Raw genomic sequence first — 8,755 nt, forward strand, 5'->3', positions numbered from 1 at the left:
GAGTAGAGGGGGACAATCAACTCCCTGTCCCTGCTGGCCACCCCTCTTCTGATGGAGCCCACCTCTTTTTGCACTTAACTCGTAACTGGAAAATGCTGCAGATGTTGTGCTGTAAACATTTCTTATAGCATCCAGTGATCACTGGAGACTGTTCCTCAGTGAGAAGGAAAATACAATAGGGAGAGCTAACAAGTAGATCTTTGGCTCTGTCAGTATTTAGTTGCTAGAGTGACTGGATATGTGTGCAGCCTCTTGTTGTCACACTTTGAAGTGGATGCTTGTTTTGTTGCTGTAGGTTTGTTAGAGAAAATGAAGATATTTGGCAAAATATTCTTCAAAAAAGTCAGTTTAGAAAGAAAACAACCCTGTAATTAAAGGTGATAATGGCATGTATGTAAAAGGAATGCCCTGTAGTAAACTTATTAAAAGCAGTGCCAGTTCCTTTTTTTTTTTTCTGTGTCTTTTCTCAGCAGTCTTAAAAATGGATTCTTGTTTGTAGTGCCAGCTCAATTATGTGGGTGTCACTTCTGTTACTTGGGTGGATCCTTCAAAGATGAATCTTCCAGTGCTGGTGAAAAGGACAACACGGTGTGGTTGTGAACTGAATCTTACTATGGGAATTCTTGTTGGTGTTCCGGCTTGGGGAAAAAAAAAAAAAAATAGTCACAAAACCCCTATTGTTATTACTTATAGAATACTAATTGGTTATTTTTAAGAGCAAGATTTGTCTTCCTGCTTGTGGTGCTTTTATTGCTCTTCATTTTGAAAGAAATGTGAGAACTAAATGTAGTTCTAACTACGTAATGTCTTAAAAAAAAAAAAATCGCTTTATGGAAGAAAATGAAATTACATATTTTGAAGTACAGCAGCCATTTTAAAGCATCTGATCACAATCTTTTTTTTTTTTTCCTAAAGCACTGTGTTTTAAGTAGTCTCTAATTTTAATGCTTAATGTCTTGCAATTATTAATACATAATAGGAAGGAACTTTATATTCTCTGATAGTATTTGCAAGCTTGGATTGGATCTGAAAAGAAAGAATATAATAGAATCATAGTCTAGCCTGGGTTGAAAGGGACCACAGTGATCATCGAGTTTCAACCCTCCTGCTGTGTTCAGGATCACCAACCACCAGACCAGGCTGCCCAGAGCCACATCCAGCCTGACCTTGAATGCCTCCAGGGCTGGGGCATCCACAGCCTCCTTGGGCAACCTGTTCCAGTGCGTCACCACCCTCTGAGTGAAAAACTTCCTCCTAGTATCTAACCTAAACCTTCCCTGTCTCAGTTTAAAACCATTCCCCCTTGTCCTATCACAATCCACTCTCATAGTATGTAGGCTTCTGGTTGTTGTATAAGGAAGCAGTCTTTTTTTTTTACCATGTACTTTTTTTTTTTTTTAATGTCTTGTTATTTTTGAGCTGACCAACAGAGTTCATCACCATGGTGCTTTACATATTTTACAAGTAGCAAAGCATTTTTTCATCAGCCTGTATTTTAGCAGCTGCCAGCCTCTAGAACAGGGAAATCTCTCTGTTGATGTTGGAGGCTGTCCATGTAAAAGGATAAAGCACCAACTGCGAGAAGTGTTATTTTCCTGGCAAACAGCTTCTGTGTACACTCATCCCTAACTCAGAAGTAAATCTGATCAGAGGTAGTGTCTGACTGTGTGAGCTACTTGAACTTCAACTCTGAATTCACAAAGCGAAAGTCACATCTCTAGTGAAAATTGTTGCTGTTCTGTTTCTGTGGTTGCAGGATGGTATCAGAGCTCTTTGTTGCATTCGAGAACTTTCAAAATAAGTTCAGTTACAACTGGACATCATTGCTTCTCATTGCTAGCTTCCCTGATTTATTCAGCTCAAAAAAGACTTCTAAAAGCATCTCTCATGAGGCCTAGTGGTACTTCTGTGCAGTTGTCATCAGAGACAAAAGGCTTTACTCCAAAGAGGGGCTAGAATGGTGAAACTCTTGTAGTTTTTATGAAGATTTGCTCAACCGGGTAAGGAAGCTGTGAAAATATTGCATTTTCCTACTGTTGGTAAAGAATGTAAGGAAAGTGGAGCAGCCTTCTCCAAAAGTGAGAAATAAACCGATACAAAAGAGAGTGTACGTGTAGTAAAAAGAGTTAAAACAGTTTCCATGAGTGAAAAAGGGGGAAAAGTAAGAAACGTAGTGAAAGATTGCAATTAATATTTACTTAGAAATAGGTTGCACTTTTTTAAGGGAGAAGACCGATGCTTATGCTCTGTAATGCTTTTTAACAGAGATCTTGATTTCCTGGCTATTGAGCAGTAGGAGCTACAGTATCAAGATGAATGTGGCAGAGATGTCACATCTAAAGCTTTTTGTTAACTTTGCAGGAAGTTGTATTAAACCTATCTTTGTGTTTAAGACAGTTTTGTGGTATTTGGGATGCCATGAAAATGCCAAGTTATAATTACTCAGCTGTGAACATAGAAGTTTGTCGGTACGTTATTGGCCTAATGTTATAGCCTGACATGTCAAGACATCAAGACTTGATTTTTCTAAAGTGTGTAACATTCACCATTCCTATAAAATCATTGTATTTCTCTCTACATCCGGGAATTCCACCCTCGTAGTCTTGCTCATTTATCTTTTTTGTGAGTAGAAATGTGCTAGGAACTGTGGGATTTTGGCTTTTTTTTTCTTTTCTTTTTTTGCTTGTTTTGTTTTTGAAACAATAATTGGGGTCCTGTTTTCTTCTAATGCATAATTGTCAAGTGTGGTTACTTACTTATAGGAGAAAAGAGACAGAGCCCACAGTCTTATTTCTGCTTTGTGTATGAGGCTACGTTTCCACTTCCTTGCTGTCATAATTTCAGTACTTGATTGCTGTTTTTCTTGCAGTCATAACTTAGGGATTTTTTTCTTCCCATGTGGGAACTTCATGTCCCAAACTAAATTTTACAAATCAAGTTCTGCAAATCTATTTATAGCAAGAAAGATCAAAAGATTTGCCATACCAAACACATGCTCTTTCAAGAAGTACATGTCTAGTTTGATCACTACATTGTATTTTTGTTCATGTTTTTCTAAATTGAATCAAGCTCTTTGAAGAGGGCGACTTGATGAAGTTTGCTTCTCAAGGCTGTTTTCAGCTTGAAGACTGAATGATGTGCAGGACCCTTGTGAAGACGTTTGATTTTTTCCTTCTCTTCTTAGTTCTCCTCCTACAAAGATTTGTGTGTATCTTTTATAGATTACACGGCTGTACTTCTGTCTGAATGTTGTACGTGCAGTTAGCAAAAGATTTTGTGCTTTAAAACACTGAAGTAATTTTTAATTTGGTATGATAGGTCTGGAAGCAAGAGTGAGGGACTGAATGACTCGTATAAGGTCGTGGAGTTGCTGAAGTCACATTCATCCCGTTCTTGTTGCTTTTAGGTGTCTTCATCAGAAAATCATCATTTAAGTCAATGATGTGGGGCAGTGGCTCTAAGAATTCCCACCCAGATGTGTGGCTTTGTGCCTTAATTTTGTGTGCAGAGTTGTACAACTGAACTAATGAGTAATCGAGTGGAAACAGACATTGTGGAATACGTACTGGAAAGTCATAAAACAAAGGGTGTTATTAAAAAGCTGTACTTTGAGGGGAGATAAAGATGGCTGTGTGCATCAATTTCTGCTTATGTTTTTTTAATGCTTTTCTGGTTGTGCTTTTTTCATCACATCTATTAATAATATTTTTAGAATATTCTGTACTGATTAATTATTTAATAGAGTCATTGCATAGTGTTTTGTTTTCTGAAGATTTAAGTTTTGCTTGTGCTGTGCCTTCTATTGTTTTGATACATTTTCAGATACTAGTCTGTGTATATGCGAACACACTTCCACTTTCTAAAAGAATTGTTTGAATGATAGTCCCTGACATAGTTTGGCTCACACAGTTCTTTTCTTTAACAAAAAAATCCTGGACAGGGAAACTTGGCAGACAGTCATATTGGAAAATAATAAACATGCCTCTGCCAGAAGCATTTGAATTTGTTACAGTCATCTGGTCTGGACTAGTAGCTGCTTAGAGATCTATGAATAGCAACAGGAGAGGCAGAGGAGCAATTTTTCTACAAGCATAGAGTTGAAATTATTTGTATTTGGAAGTCTGCCTTTGTCATCATAGCTAGAAACATAGTTTTTTCTCTTGAATTTTTTCCGTATAAATTAATGATGTATAGCAATAAATGGAATCTGAAGTTTTTGATGGAGCATCCATTTTAGAGCAGGGCACTGTAGAAATACCTCTGGTGGCAGTGCTGAATCACATTCTGACCAGAGCCAAGACAAAAAATAAGTAGTCTAATCTGCAGTTTTAGATCTCAAGGTCTTTTGGTATTCTTGATGGTGATTCTTACTTACTTTTCCTAGCAATAAAGGAATTTCCTATCTCTTGAAGGGCTGGAGCACAGAGGTTCTAATGGTCAGCTTGTGTTTGGAGCTGCATAAGCCTCACTGTTACTTTCTCTCAGTACGAGATCTTCAGGTTGTTTTCCCAGTTAATGGCTATCATTCTTATACATGAGAAGTTCCTGTTGATCTGTGTCTTGCTCTGGATGCATTTTTTTTTTTTCCATTTATTTTACTCTTATATATTCAAGTTCATTGATGAGGATTTGAAAGAATCAGTTAAATGCAGTTCTCAACTATACAAATACTTAACCAGGAATAAACCTTTGTATTTATGGTCTGTGTTTCTTCCAGTTGTCCACGTGTTTGAATGTTCAGTGAAAGCGTTCAAGTTGAAGAGCATAATGATGGATAAGATGTTAAGTGTTCGGGTTTTTTTTGTTTGTTTGCTTCTTCATTAATTTCCTTTGAGACTTCGGAAAATATTTCTAATATGTACAGAAATAGAAAATAAAGTAGAAGAAAACTCTTAATTTATGAATTGTGCAGTGCTTTACATGTAATCTGATCTAAATACGTTGAACCTACATTACATTTTCACCTTTCAGTCTAAATGTGAATAAAAACCATATCCTTTCTTTCTTTCATTGTCCTGGACTTCACGTCTGCTCTCAGTACTTCCAGTTGCTTTTGTTCTGGGTGTCTGAATAAGATGAAGTGTCAGTTCTTTCTTAAATTCATTGTTGTAATGTCGTCATTATCACCCAAAGGATTGAATTAAACTTCCTTCAGTTCTTCTAAGGACCAGGAGCTGGGGACAGCAAAACAGCCATCACTGTCTAAAATAACGATGCTATTATGTCTAAAATAACGATACCATTAGTACTAGAAATAAAATGCAAGTGCTGCGTACGTCTGAAATGTGAGAGTGGGCACAATTGTGTTCTGTCATTCTGGTGTTCTCCCACATCTCTTGTTTCTCAGATTTGTGTATGTCCTGAGTGATGACGGTGACTTCATACCCCAGCAACCCAAAAGCATTTTACTAATTAATGCTCTTTATGGTCTGTGAGTTAACTACATCACTAACTAACTACTCAGCAGACCTCAGTGAATGGAAAATTGGAGATATGATTTCACACTATACTTGTGAACTTGTATAAACTTATTCATTGGTCTCCTAATACTGAGTGATTAGAATAAAGTTGTAACATGAATTCAGGAATTTTTATCTACTTTTTTAATCTATTCATGGCAATTTGAATAATTGCTTCTGAAAAGGACTCTTAAGGGTCTGCTATAATGTGTTTTGCACTCAGCAGTTAGTTGTAGTGCTTCTGGTTCGTGCCCAAAAAAGCATCAGACCATTTACATTAACATAGTCTTCCAAACTGCATAGTCTTCCAAAATTGGTCAGTTTTAAGGCCTGTTAGGAAAGCCATCAATTAGAGTTGAAGCACATTTCTTATTCAGACATGCCGTGACAGTGCAGGTAAAATTATTTAAGGGCCTATAGTCTTCCAGATCTCTCGCTGCAGTTCTCTTCCAAGACAAGAAGCATCATACAGACTGGCAAAGGCTCTTAGAAGAGTTTTGGATAAACAGCTGAAATATGCCACTAGAGGTAAAGGGATGAATGGAAAAGTTACTGAAGATGCAGAATCACAGTATGGTGTTTTACAAGGTTAATTTAGGGCTTCTGGTTCAGTTGAGTTCTCCATGGGGTACACAGCTGTGTACAGTGTATGAATAAAGCAAAAGCTATTTTGAAGAGATGGAGGCAATTGCTTCTCTGAAAATGAAAAGGAAGATATGTTCAGAAGCTTCTAGTACTCTTTGTTTTCTTTTATTACTAGTTTCTACTATTCCAGTGGTTGTACCATGGGAAAACAATGGTTTCAGAAGATTACCATGTGTGTATTCTGCCATTCAGCTGGAAAAACAACAACAACAAACAAAAAAACAAAAAACAAAAACAAAACCAATCTTATAAATGCTTCCGTTTCTGTAGACCCTTGGTTAAAAAACAACAGAGGCACTGAAGAAAGCCAGCTAGTATGGAATACACTGGTTTCAAGTGTTTGCTTTGTAATTATTTTATTGAAAGGTATATTCAAAATGCATAAAATTACATTTCATAATTACAGTGCTAGCCATGTTGTGCCTTTGAGAGACTTTATTCTGTTTGCTTAAAAGTGTACATTGTCCTGGGTCTTCAATGGATTGTGTTGGCTTGTCCCCTCTACATTGCTCCCTCAGTGAACTGACATTTGGTCTTACAATTCTGTTATCTTTTTTGTCTTTTTTTTGGCTCTGCACTACCCATACTTTGTATGAAAACCCTTCTAGTTTGGACCTTTGATAAAGTGAGATGTCTGTATTGTGTGGAAGTTGGTTTTGCAGTTTGAAGTGAAGAGTTTAATGAAATCCTGTGGGTATCTTAAATGTTGATATGCTCTCCATCCTTTTAGTAAAATATTAGATTTTAAACAGATAAAGATTGTAGAAATAGATGTTCTCCTACTATTTTTTAAAATTCGAGTTGCTTTTGATGATCCATTCTACTCAAAGGCTTAATATGGTACAATTTAAAATATTTACATTAAATTTGTATGGATCTTTGATTCCTTAAGTATAGAACTTTGATTCCTTTTTCTGAAGGTGCTCATCTGTAGATTATATTTTCAAGACCTGAATAATAAAATAAAAATAAAAATCTGTAGTTGAGCCATATATGTAAGTTTGTATAATACGTACTGTAAGATCACTAAGTATACAGATGTTGTGTAGTACTATATGGTCAACAAGTATGCAGAGAGGATAGGCTGGTAAGATTATCACGTTGGAAAAGATAATCAGAGATAAATGAAAAATGCTCACCGATGTTGTAGGCTCGCAAGAAACTCAAGTCAATCAAAAAAATTTCTGTCATCTTGAGCTGTCAGAGAGCTTGAGGCAGCACCTCTGAGGTACGAACAAACCCATTCTTAACTTTACCTATTTAAATGCCAGTAGTGATGTTTTAAAATGTCAGAGTACTTTACTACTTCACTGTCCATCAAGCTGTAGAAAGCAGCACCAGGTTTCTGTGCTTCTTCTCACGTTTCAAAAAACACACAGTCCAGACAGACTGCTGGAGACGATAGAATTAGCAAAGGAGGGTATGTATGTGGATATTAAACCAAGCTCAGAATTGACGTCACTCTTCTGAAATAAATGCTGTAAAAGTTTAGACATACTGATATATTTATGGGCAATTCAGGATGTTTTGGTCACAGGGCATACATGTGTCTGTTGGAGTTTAGAGTTACATCCTTATCTAACTAGTTTGTATTAACATTTTGATTTCTATTTTGTTGAAGTAGTTCAACTCATTTTGTTATGTTCAGTGAAAAGAAAGTCACTTTCACCTAGTGGTTATTCACAGAATTTAAACTAAAAGCAAGCTTTTGTCTCTTTCCCAGCTTTATCTGACCATCACTGAGGTGATTTAGGGGAAAAAAAAAAAAAGAAAATATTTGTCTGTCTGGGAGGTACAGTTACATTCTGCATTTAGGAAAACCTGTAATTGTAGTCAGCTGAGTTTTCCATTTCCATGGCTTGATTTTCTTTAAAAACGTTTGTGTTGGACATGGTTTCCCTAACTTTTAAAAACATTTAATTGAGGTGATGTTAATGGATTACATCAAACCTAAGATCTCAATGTATGTCATTACGCTTTCAAACTTAATCCTTAAAAGGAAAGAGTTTGTTTGAAAGTTACTTAGATGGAAACAATTTAGGTTTATAGCTGTCTCCACCTAATATGATCCTATCAAGAACGTTACGTGGTATTTATTTGCTGAGGCTTTTTAATTTTTTTTTAATCATTATTTCATGAAAAAGCCAAATAGCACTGCCTCACCACTTCGGTGATTTAATCACATGGGTCGGTCTTTTCAGGAATGTGATTAGTGAGTAGTTCTGGCATAATTTGTGTCTGCCTGAAAACCTGAGGGTGACAGCTAGCTATTTGGCTAAGGGACCATGGCTTCAACCAGGTGAAATTAAGGGAGACGTTCCATTCAGTTGACAGAGGTACAGTGTAACTGCTCATGGTGACATACTGCAGCAGCTGCACTCAAGTCTTGCAGACTTCGAAGAACTATTAAGTATGACAAGAGACATACTATTAAGTCAGTAAGTTATTAAATGTTCAATCACGGAACAAAGGCAAACAGCCAACACTTAGTAGAATTTGCATAGTGCAGATTAACTTACGCTTGATTTTTGGCATTTTACAGCTCACTTAGCATAGAGACTGCCCCTTTAGCAGATTTTCATTTGTCAGTTCTGGTGATTGCGATGAGTACTGAAGGATTTAAAACTAGGAATACTTCAGTGCAAGTGTAA

This window comes from Meleagris gallopavo, chromosome 2 (genome assembly GCF_000146605.3).
Source record: "Meleagris gallopavo isolate NT-WF06-2002-E0010 breed Aviagen turkey brand Nicholas breeding stock chromosome 2, Turkey_5.1, whole genome shotgun sequence".
Classification (NCBI taxonomy): Eukaryota; Metazoa; Chordata; class Aves; order Galliformes; family Phasianidae; genus Meleagris; species Meleagris gallopavo.